The sequence below is a fragment of the Lithobates pipiens genome, unplaced genomic scaffold, assembly GCF_037356315.1.
Source record: "Lithobates pipiens isolate NorthernLeopardFrog02 unplaced genomic scaffold, aLitPip1_a1.2 Scaffold_8, whole genome shotgun sequence".
Taxonomy (NCBI): Eukaryota; Metazoa; Chordata; class Amphibia; order Anura; family Ranidae; genus Lithobates; species Lithobates pipiens.
The window spans coordinates 173,726,558-173,739,495 of NW_027507903.1; positions in this window are offsets into that span (position 1 = coordinate 173,726,558).

Here is a 12,938-nt window from a genome sequence, read left to right on the forward strand (position 1 = left end):
ATACGCTGTCAGAAACCATGAACCAAACTGAGACAGAAGTAAAATAAAATCACACTTGTTTATTAATAAAAATAAAAAGGTAAATAGAGTAAGCGTAGTCAAAGCATAGCCAGAGTCCAGTAACTGGATAGGGTAGTCAGCCAAGCCAGAGTTCAGTAACCAGATCGGGTAATCAGCCAAGCCAGAGTTCAGTAACCAGATTGGGTAATCAGCCAGGCCAGAAGTCAGGAAGGAACAGCAAGCAGGATAAAGAGCCAGAAGGGATGTCAGCAAAGCCGGTCTTTAAATGGGAACGCAGGACATGGTTTCCTGTGATGTTCCAAGGCGAAGGCAGAGATCATGTAAGCTGGACGGTAGGCAGGACTGACGAGCAGAATAAACAACAGCTGGGTAACTGTGGAGAGAGATGGGAGTTGGCAATTAGCCAACAGCTGAGCGGCCAGCTCAGAGGAGGAAGGGCTGAGCCCTACCCTGACAGTACCCCCTCAACGACCCCTCCCCCTCAGAGGACCACCAGGCTTGAGGGGAAAATGTCTATGGAAATCACAGAGGAGGACAGGGGCATGTACATCCGAGGATGAGACCCAAGAGCATTCCTCCGGACTGTACCCCTTCCAAAGCACCAGGTACTGTATGCGCCCACGGAACCTACAGGAGTCAACAATCGATTGTACTTCATACTCCTCATGGTTCTCAACCTGTATAGGGTGAGTATGTGGCACCAAAGTGGTAAAGCGCTTGCAGACCAAAGGTTTCAGTAAGAACTAGGAGGAAGGTCCAAGGCGTAAGCCACTGGGTTAATCCTGCAAAGGATACGGAAAGGCCCAATAAACCGAGGTGCAAACTTCAAAGAAGGAATACGAAGTCGGAGGTTGCGAGACGACAGCCAGACTCGGTCCCCAAACCTGGTAGGAAGGTGCAGGCAGGCGTCTGCGGTCAGCATGGAGTCTGTACCTATCGTTAGCATGTTGCAAAGCCTCCTGGCTAAAGCACCACCTGTCAAACCTGCCTATTGATTTCAATGGGGCCACTCTGCAACTGCAAACCAAACTCGCACAAAGTAGCAGCATAGTCCAACAATGTAAAAATACCATTCAGCAATGTAAAAAAAAAAAAAGCAAGGAGGCGGCAGTAGCACCTCATGAAGGTCTGTCAGCTGCTGCTATACCACTCTTTGAGGCAATCCACCACAGATCACTTTTCAGAGGGCAGTAAGCATTACTGTAAATGTCAAGGAAACTTGAAATACATCATCCATTTCACACTCACCACCAACCAGGTCACTCCCCAGCCACTTCCCATGTGAGCCACCTCCCTTCAACTCATATCACAGATGACTATTTCCCAGCCTGCAGATAACAGACACTACTCCAAAAGTTAACACTCCCATTTACTCCTCCCACCCGCTGATTGATATCCCTCCATCACCACCTAACAACCCTCTGCTGACAGACCTCTCTCCCCAGCCTGTCCCCAAACACCCTCTCACCTGTTGACCTGTGGATGGGGGATTCACTCCCACAGTGTTATTGTGTTCTGCCAGTGGGGAGCCTTGACTACCCACACAATACAATGATCAGTGTTGCTAACTATAGCTGGCAGCACCGATTGTTTACATACTGCCCACTGTCATACCCACCACACTTCTTTCCTGTACATACAGCCCACTGTCATACCCTCCACACTCCTCTCCTGTACATACTGCTTACTGTCATACCCTCCACACTCCCCTCCTGTACATACTGCCAACTGTCTTTCTCTCCACACTCCTCTCTAGGGATGAGCTCGGTGTTCGACTCGAACACGGGCCATTCGCCTGTTCGGCGAATACCAAACGTTATGGGCCATTCGTGCTAAATTCGTGTGGCACGAACGGCCCACAATGCACTACGCCATCGCAGTGCGTTGCTGGCTCATGATTGGCCAAGCATGCACTGTGACCCCGCATGCTTGGCCAATCACAGCGCTGGCAGAGAGGAAAGCCATAATTGGCCACAGCCAGGATGCCTGTGGCCAATTATAGCTCAGGGGGTTTAGTACACGCCCCACACTATATAAGGCCGCCAGTGCGGCAGCCTTGTGTAGTGTGTTCTGGCGTGCAGGGAAAGAGCAAGATAGGCAGGGACAGTGTGTTCTTTTCTCAGGCATCTACAGGAGTTCAAGCGGGTGTTGTGTGCCTCCAGCACAGTATACACCTGTATCTACCCTTTTTTGCCAGTGTTCTCCAATACAGGCATCTGCAGGAGTTAGTGGGTGTTGTGTGCCTCCAGCACAGTATACACCTGTATCTAAACTTTTTTGCTGGTGTTCTCTAATACAGGCATCTGCGGGAGTTATTGGGTGTTGTGTGCCTCCAGCACAGCACAGTATACACCTGTATCTACCCTTTATTGCTGGTGTTCTCTAATATAGGCATCTGCAGGAGTTAAAGTGGGTGTTGTGTGCCTCCAGCACAGTATACACCTGAAGATAGCTCTTATTGCTGGTGTTGTCTGTTGCATATCTTGCATATTAGCCTTTAAAATTAGCACTTTTGATTTTGAACGTTCAAGTCCCATAGATTTTAATAGGGTTCTAAAGTTCGTACAAATTTTCAGTTCGTTCAAAGGTTCTGGTGCAAACCGAACCGGGGGGTGTTCGGCTCATCCCTACTCCTCTCCTGTACATACTGCCCCCATAATACCTTCCACACTCCTCTCCTGTACATACTGCCCCATCATACCCTCCACACTCATCTCCTGTACATACTTCCCATTGTCATCCCCTCCACGCTCCTCTCTTGTACATACTGCCCACTGTCATACCCTGCACACTCAACTCCTGTACATAGTGCCCACTGCCATACCCTCCACACTCCTCTCTTGTACACAGTGACCACTGTTATACCATCCATATTCCTCTCCCTCCCCTGCACATACTTCCCACTTTAATACCATCCATACTCCTCCCCTATGCCTCTTTGAATATCCTTAATGTTACCAGCTCTAGAATGGGCATACTTTTGTTAGTTTAACTAAAGGATATCTTCTCAGTCCTCATATTTGTTCTGCCCATTATTAGTACTCATTTAATTTTGTGATTACTATTGTGATGTATAAAGGAACATAGGGGATGTCAGCTACTCTAAATATACCACTGGTAAAAAAAAGTGTCCCTAAAATTATTTTGAAATGTTGACAACTATGAACTTGGGCACTGCCAAAGGGCCACCGGGTCAGTAGAGGGCCCCATGAGAGGCTCCCAGGATCCTGTCATATTAAAGCAGTAGTAAACTTCGCTGACATTACTACTTTTTAGAGGCCCTGAGGTAGGTACAAGTATGCACAGTATATTAGCACATTAGGGTACACTTACCTGTCAGACTGAACCCTCCAGCTCTGCCCTGTGATCAATCCAGCGGGTTCCAGGCTCTTCCATCTTCACTTGGTCTTCCTTCCAGGTTCTGAGCCTTTGGTCACTTGTCTTGCCCGGGCTGCGTTGATGTCACTCCCATGCATGCTCATGCGCATCCTCTCTCTCTCTCATCCTCCCTCCCTTACCCCTCACCCCTCTCTCATCCCCTTTCCATTTCTCTCATTCTCCCTCTCTCTATTTAATTTAATTTATCATAACAAAAAATTGTTTGCATTTTTTATATTTTTTTTAATAAAAAGCCCCACCACAATCCTCAATACCAGTCCCATGATGTTCTTAATGCGGCCCTGTGTATTACAGGTATTTATAAAGTGCTGACAGCTCATTCAGCACTTTACACACACACACACACACACACACACACACATATATACAGTCAGGTCCATAAATATTGAGACATCGACACAATTATAATATTTTTGGCTCTATACACCACCACAATGGATTTGAAATGAAACTAACAAGATGCGCCTTAACTGCAGACTTTCAGCTTTAATTTGAGGGTATTTACATCCAAATAAGGTGAACGGTGTAGGAATTACAACAGTTTGTATATGTGCCTCACACTTTTTAAGGGACCAAAAGTAATGGGACAGATTAACAATCATCCATCAAACTTTCACTTTTTAATAGTTGGTTGCAAATCCTTTGCAGTCAATTACAGCCTGAAGTCTGGAACGCATAGACATCACCAGGCACTGGGTTTCATCCCTGATGATGCTCTGCAGGGCCTCTACTGCAACTGTCTTCAGCTTCTGCTTGATCTTGGGGCATTCTGCCTTCAGTTTTGTCTTCAGCAAGTGAAATGCATGCTCAATCGGATTCAGGTCAGGTGATTGACTTGGCCATTGCATAACATTCCACTTCTTTCCCTTAAAAAACTCTTTGGTTGCTATCGCAGTATGCTTCGGGTCATTGTCCATCTGCACTGTGAAGCGCAGTCCAATGAGTTCTCAAGCATTTTGCTGAATATGAGCAGATAATATTGCCCGAAACACTTCAGAATTCATCCTGCTGCTCTTGTCAGCAGTCACATCATCAATAAATACAAGAGAACCAGTTCCATTGGCAGCCATACATGCCCACGCCATGACATTACCACCACCATGCTTCACTGATGAGGTGGTATGCTTTGGATCATGAGCAGTTCCTTTCCTTCTCCATACTCTTCTCTTACCATCACCCTGGTACAAGTTGATCTTGGTCTCATCTGTCCATAGGTTGTTGTTCCAGAACTGTGAAGGCTTTTTTAGATGTTGTTTGGCAAACTCTAATCTGGCCTTCCTGTTTTTGAGGCTCACCAATGGTTTACATCTTGTGGTGAACCCTCTGTATTCACTCTGGTGAAGTCTTCCCTTGATTGTTGACTTTGACACACATACACCTACCTCCTGGAGAGTGTTCTTGATCTGGCCAACTGTTGTGAAGGGTGTTTTCTTCACCAGGGAAAGAATTCTTCGGTCACCCACCACAGTTGTTTTCCATGGTCTTCTGGGTCTTTTGGTGTTGCTGAACTCACCGTTGAAACAGTTGATTTGGCCACACCTAATGTTTTTGCTATCTCTCTGATGGGTTTGTTTTGTTTTTTTCAGCCTAATGATGGCTTGCTTCACTGATAGTGACAGCTCTTTGAATCTCATATTGAGAGTTGACAGCAACAGATTCCAAATGCAAATAGCACACTTGAAATGAACTCTGGACCTTTTATCTGCTCCTTGTAAATGGGATAATGAGGGATTAACACACACCTGGCCATGGAACAGCTGAACAGCCAATTGTCCCATTACTTTTGGTCCCTTAAAAAGTGTGAGGCACATATACAAACTGTTGTAATTCCTACACCGTTCACCTGATGTGGATGTAAATACCCTCAAATTAAATCTGAAAGTCTGCAGTTAAAGCACATCTTGTTTGTTTCATTTCAAATCCCTTGTGGTGAAGTATATAGACAAAAAGATTAGAATTGTGTTGATGTCCCAATATTTATGGACCTGACTATATATATATATATATATATACACTAGGGCCAGTTTACCTACCAGCATGTCTATGGAGTGTGGGAGTAAACCCACAAAGGCACAAAGAGAACATGCAAACTTCAGGCAGGTAGTGCTTTGGTTGGAATTCAAACTGACGGACCCTAGTGCTGCTGTGTGAAAGTGCTGACCACATAGCTACTGTATGCTTTTGCATACTCATCAAATCCTAGGCACCAAAGAAGATGTCCTGGTGTTCAGAATGCATTACTCAATGCGCAGTAGATGAAAGGAAGCGATTCCATGTTTTTGTAGATGTCTGCCATATCAAGGGGGGACATGTCTTTACATTGTTTTACTTTTATTGATGCACCTCCATGTGAGTAGTGAAGCCAATCACTTTGTTACTAATAGTGAATTGTTACATGTTAGATACTTTGTTGTCGCTCTGCTCTTGTCAGATGCTAAGCTAAATTTAGTTTTTGCCCTCACTGTAGTTAGTGGTGATTAGGGATGAGCTTGATGTTCAACTCGAACATACGTTCGACTCGAACATCGACTGTTCGCACGTTCGGCGAATACCAAACGTTATGGGCCGTTCGCGCCATATTCGTGTGGCGCTCACGGCCCATAATGCACTGCGCCATCGCAGTGCATTGCTGGCTCATGATTGGCCAAGCATGCACTGTGACCCCGCATGCTTGGCCAATCACAGCGCCGGCAGCGAGGAGAGCCATGATTGGCCACAGGCAGGATGCCTGTGGCCAATCATAGCTCAGGCTGTGTAGTACACTCCCCACACTATATAAGGCCGCCAGCAAGGCGGCCTTGTGTAGTGTGTTGGCCTCTGTAGGAGTTAGTGGGTGTTCTCTGTGTACCTTCAACACAGTATACACCGTTCGTTATCGGCCGATTTAGCGTTCTTGCTCTTCTGTAATTGAGCTTTTAGCAATCTGCAGGAGTTAGTGGGTGTTGTCTGCATGCCCTGAGCGCAGTATACACCATTATATCCACCTATATAGCTAGCTATATTGCTCTTCTGTAATAGAGCTTGCAGTCAGTTGTAGGAGATTGTGCGTGTTGTCTGCATGCCCTTACCGCAGTATACACCATTATATCCACCTATATAGCTAGCTATATTGCTCTTCTGTAATAGAACTTTCAGTCAGCTGTAGGATATTGTGGGTGTTGTCTGCGTGCCCTGACCGCAGTATACACCATTATCCACCTATATAGCTCTTCTCTAATTGAGCCATCTGCCATCTGCAGGAGTTAGTTGGTGTTGTGTGCCTCCAGCACAGCACAGTATACACCAGTATCTACTCTTTAATTCCTGTTCTATAATAAAGGCATCTGCAGGAGTTAGTGGGTGTTGTGTGCCTCCAGCACAATATACACTACCCAATTGCTGGTTTTCCCATCTCCCTTCAGGCCATTACCATGTCTGGAAGGCCAATAAGGAGAGGCAGACAGGCGCGAGCCGATAAAAGAGGACAGCAGGCTCTGTGTCTAGAGACAACAGTGCTGGTCGTGGACGCGGTGCATCGTCATCATCAGCACGGGACCATGGGACACGCTTGTCTTTCTTTTCGGCAGCTGGACATGTTGAGCCGCATCATGCCAAAGACTTGGTTGAGTGGATGACCAAGCCCTCTTCATCCTCCTCATCCTCTCTCACCCAGGCTCAGGGTACTAGCAAAGCAGCTGCCAACGCATCGTCTTCCCTCGTCTCAATGTCATCATCAGTGACTCCTTCCCTAGACCCACCACATCCTCCTGAGGAGTCCCCTGAACTCTTTGAGCACAGTGTTGGGTACATGCTTCAGGAGGATGCCCAATGTTTTGTAGGCTCTGATGATGATACTCAGCTAGAGGAAGGCAGTAGCATGAGCACAGAGAGAGCGGATGCTCAAGAAGGACAGCAATCTGGCAGTCATGTTCCACAAGCTGCAGCATACTGCCAGGTTTGCTCCAGTGATGAAGAGGGAGGGGGTGATGAGGGCACTGACTCCACGTGGGTGCCTGGTAGGAGAGAGGAGGAGGAGGCACATGTCCAACGAGGCAGGATGCCCTCCAGGGGCCAGCTTAGGGGCAGCACACCGACAGAATCACACCGCAGAGCTCCGCCTGTGCAGGGCACTGCCTCTGCACGTTATTCTAAAAGTTCTTTGGTGTGGGCCTTTTTTAAGATGAGTGCATCAGATTGCACCGCTGCTTTTTGCAACAAATGTCTCGCGTGGCCAAAACATCAGCCGCTTGGGCACCACATGCTTGACCAGACATATGTTGACCTGCCATGCAGCTTGTTGGCAAGCGTACCTCAAAGACCCACACCAAAGAACAAAGCGGACCTCTCCTTGCTCTTCATCAGCTGGGATCTCCAACCCCACTAGATCTTCAGTCCTCTCTGAAACCTGCTCTCAGAGGAATGAAGGTGTAGAATTAGGTGTGTCACAGCCAAGTGCTTCTGGGCACTCTGCTAGCAGTACACCAAGGTCTGATTATAGCAGGCAAATTTCCCTGCCCCAGCTGCTAGACCGTCGAAAGAAGTTCACTCCCAGCCATCCACATGCCCAGCGGCATTCAGACGCTTGAATGCTAGCTTGGCTAAATTGCTAGCACTTCAACTGTTGCCTTTTCAGTTGGTAGACTCGGTCCCTTCTGTGAGTTTGTACAATGTGCGGTTCCTCAGCGGCAGGTCCCCAAATGCCACTTTTTCTCACGGGAGGCGATTCCGGCTCTCTACTGGCATGTGGAAGGCAATGTCCTTGCCTCGCTTGACAGGGCGGTCAACGGTAAGGTGCATATTACCGCTGACTCATGGTCCAGCAGGCATGGACAGGGAGGTTACCTGTCTTTCACGGCCCATTGGGTCACTCTTCTGGCAGCTGGGAAGGATGCAGGACAAGGTGCAGTAGTGTTGGAGGTTGTTCCGCCACCATGCCTCCAAAATGCTACTACTGGTTGTGACACACCTCTCTCCTCCACCCCCCCTCTTCTTCTTCCTCCATGGCCTCTTCCAGTGCTCTGTCCTCAGAACCAGCGGTGCTCCGTAGGCATTCAAGGGGCTACGCAAGTATGCAGGCAAAACAATGCCATGCCGTCCTTGCGCTGGTTTGTTTGGGGGACAGGAGCCACATTGGGGCAGATATTTTGTCAACTCTGCAGGGACAGGCCGAGAGGTGGTTGACGCCATGCCAGCTTAAGCCAGGAATGATGGTTTGCGACAATGGCACCAACCTCCTCTCCGCCCTCCTACAGGGACAACTGGCCCATGTGCCCTGTGTGGCTCACGTCCTTAACCTGGTGGTGCAGCGGTTCTTGGGCAGGTACCCAGGCTTACAGGATGTCCTGAAGCAGGCCAGGAAAGTCTGTGTGCATTTCCGGCAATCATTTAATGCCTGTGCTCGGCTGGATGAGCTCCAAAAGGAGTTGAACAGAACCGCCTTATATGCGGCATGCCCACCAGGTGGAACTCAACTTTGGCCATGCTGCAGTGGCTGCACACGCAGCAGAGGGCCATCAATGAGTACCTGTGCGACTACTGCACCAGGACAGGGTCAGGGGAGCTCGGTTTTTTCTCACCACGCCAGTGGGGCATGATCAGGGATGCATGCACTGGCCTGTCACCGTTTCAGGAGGCCACAAGGATGGTGAGCAGTGACAGTGCATGTCCACCTGTTGGAGCATACGCTGCGTGGAATAATGGACAGGGCACTTGAGGCAGAACAGAGGCAGGAAGAGGAGGACTTCCTTGCCTCTCAAGGCCCCCTTTATCCAGACAGTGCTCCTGCTGTCCCACCCATCACACAGGAAGAGGACAAGGAGGAGGAGGAGGAGGATGATTGTGTCAGCATGGAGCTGGAGGCTGGGAGGAGGTAGCTGTGGATCATGTTGTCCTTAGTGACCCAGAGGACTCCGGACCGAATGCCTCAGCTAACCTACGCTGCATGGCCTCCCTGATTCTGCAAAGCCTGCGGAAGGATCCTCGTATTCTTCGGATCAACAGAGGGACCATTACTGGCTGGCCACTCTCCTTGATCCACGGTACAAGGGTAAGGTTGCCGACCTTATCTTGCCATCGCAGAGGGAGCAGAGGATGAGACATCTCCGGGAGGCCTTGCAGAAAGGTCTGTGCAACACGTTTCCAGAGACTGGGAGGTTACAAACTCCTGGTCCTGGACAACGTGTTGCTGAGGCATCGGTCAGAAGGAGCGGTGGAGAAGGTGGCCATCTGACCGATGCATTCAGACAATTTTTTAGTTCCGCAGCCCCAAGGTATGATCGGTTCCAGCAACCATCGCCAGCGTCTGATTTACATGGTGCAGGAATACCTAGGGACAAGGTCAGACTTGGACACCTTTCCCACCGAAAATCCTCTGGCTTACTGGGTCTTGAGGATGGATCACTGGCCAGAGCTTGCACAGTAAGCAGTTGAGCTACTGGCCTGTCCTGCATCCAGCGTTCTTTCGGAACGCACCTTCAGTGCTGCTGGTGGCTTTGTTACCGATCACAGGGTGCGCCTGTCCACCGACTCGGTTGATCGACTGACCTTCATTAAGAAGAATCAGTCTTGGATCACCCACAGCTACCAAGAACCTGAAGCTGATGTAACCAAATATTTTTTTTTTTAAATATCACATCCCTTCAAGACTGCCTATGCTGATGCTGAGTGACTGTCCTGTCATGTTGATTGTCTATCCTCTTCCTCTCCGCTGATATGTTGGAAGAACATTTTTGGTTCTGGGTGATACCACCAGCCCAATTTTTCAGCCCCTGTTTAACAGGGGCGTTTAATTACAATTTTTGATGCAATGCTTTGCAGCAGGGCTCATTCCTGCACCACAACTAGAGTATATGGGAGAGGTTGCAGTGTGCGGACATGATACTGTAGTTGGTCAGAGAGTGTGCCGACATGATACAGAAGTTGGTCAGAGTGTGTGGACATTATACAGTAGTTCATCAGAGAGTGTGGGGGCATAATATGGGAGTTGAAAAGAAAGTGTGCGGACATGTTAAGGGAGTTGATCAGAGAGTGTGCGCACATGATACGGGAGTTGATCAGAGAGTGTGCGCACATGATACAGGAGTCGGTCAGAGAATGTGCAGACATGATACGGGAGTTGATCAGAGACTGTGGGTACATTAGAGGGGAGTTGATCAGAGTGTGCGGACATATTATGGGAGTTGATCAGAGAATGTGCGTACATGACACAGGAGTTGATAAGAGAGTGTGCGGACATGTTATGGGAGTTGATCAGAGAGTGTGTGCACATGATACGGGAGTTGATCAGAGAGTGTGCGGACATTATACAGGAGTTGGTCAGAGAGTGTGTGGACATGATACAGGAGTTGGTCAAATGCCGCGTACACACGAGCAGACTTTTCAACATCCAAAGTCCGAAGGACCGAGTCCGTCAGACTATCCGATCGTGTGTGGGCTGCAACGGACTTTTGATTCACCAAAGTCTGACGGACTTTAGAATATGGAACATGCTTCAAATTTTTCCGACGGAACTCCGTCGGACCCAGTTCCGATGTAGAAGTCCGCTCGTCTGTATGCTGTTCCGACAGACCTAAAACGACGCATACTCTGAAGCAAGTACGAGACGGAAGTGCTCGGTCTTGTAAAACTCCAGTTCGTATTGGAAGTAGCACATTCGTCATGCTGCAAATTCTGTGCTCGTTTAAATGTAGCGCATCTTCTTTATAATGCTAGAAGAACGAAATCTTTATTTATAATGCTAGAAGAACGAAGTCTTTATTTATAATGCTAGAAGAACCAAGTTGCTTTGCTGCTCATATTCACTCACAGAGTTCTCACAAAACACATTTCTGTCTTATTTCTCCTCATCTGATGAATGATCTTGTTTTTATTTTAAAGCCCCATCTCATTAATATTTTTTTATTTTAATTTTTTAATTTTTTTTGAGTAATTTTTTTCCTCCATATTTTTTGTAGAATTCTTTACCATTTTTTTCTTGTGATCTCCATATTTAATTATTCTGTCAAGTTAAAAAAAAAAAAAAAGTTGTTAACTTGACAGAATAATTAAATATGGAGATCACAAGAAAAAAAATGGTAAAGAATTCTAAAAAAAATATGGAGGAAAAAATTACTCAAAAAAAAAAAAATGGTGTTGAGTAATTTATTTCCTCCATATTTTTTGTAGAATTCTTTACCATTTTTTTCTTGTGATCTCCATATTTAATTATTCTGTCAAGTTAAAAAAAAAAAAAAAAAAAAAAAAAAGTTGTTAACTTGACAGAATAATTAAATATCGAGATCACAAGAAAAAAAATGGTAAAGAATTCTAAAAAAAATATGGAGGAAAAAATTACTCAAAAAAAAAAAAATGGTGTTGAGTAATTTTTTTCCTCCATATTTTTTGTAGAATTCTTTACCATTTTTTTTCTTGTGATCTCCATATTTAATTATTCTGTCAAGTTAACACCAAAAACCTTTTTTTTTCTTTTTTTTTTGTGTTTTTCATTACCACAATAACCTTTTTATTTTTATTCTGGTGACAAGTTACCACAATAACATTTTTATTTTGTTTGTAACCTCAAGGAGGTTAGTGTCCCTTGTTAATTTCACATTGTCTTTTAGAAATGTATTTGACCAAAAAACACATAGGCAATTATATTTTCAAACAAAAATATCCATTTATTCTGGTTCAACAAACAAAAAAAATGAAGGCAACACTGGAGAAACTTGTGACATTTGTGTAGCCTTTTGGCCCCAGGGCAAACATTAAACTCTGTGGAAAAGAAAATTCAAATATTCCGAAATACAATATGGTCCCAGAATCCCAGACATCAAAAGCAGCATCAGATGGTATATATGTCCCCAGGCTGTGGTACAACAGGCTGCGTCTTTGGTCAGACCAGAGTGAAGCCAGGTCAGCACCTTCTTCTCTTAGCTCCACCCTTCACTGCACCCTTCCCTGCAGACTTCCCTGTAGCCTTCCTGGGAGGCTGTGTCTCCGGTGGTGTACTTGTGGCAGGAGGAGGAGGAGGAACAGGAGGAACTTGCTCCACAATATTGCTGGTGGCAGTTAATTCGCCACTCAGCCCCTTCTGCAACGCCAAGAAAATTAGCCTTTCACACTGGAGATGTTGGCCCATCTCTAATTGCTGCAGACGGCTGGCGATGTAGCAGCCATAGGCCTCTTCAGCCTCAGGGGGGCTCTTTAAGACATTAGTAGCCTCTCGAATTAGGCGCAGGGATTCCTCCTGTGATACTGAAATTGTATTTGCCCTTTTTGCTGGAAGACGGAGGGGAGGCACCTGTGATGTTGTCAGTCTTCTACTAGGCCCGGCCACCTCCTGGCTGACAGTGGGCCCAGCCTCCTCCTGCCTGCCACTTTCCCCACCTTCCTCCTGGCTGAGCTCATCCTGTGTATAAAAAAGGGACATTGTTTTAGTTTTTTGTTCATCAATCATAAACATTTTTCAGCTCCTGACTTCAAAATTCTGTTAATACATATAAAAGAGTATCATTATGACACCACTATTTCTTGTTTCTGCTGGTGACAAACATTTGTGG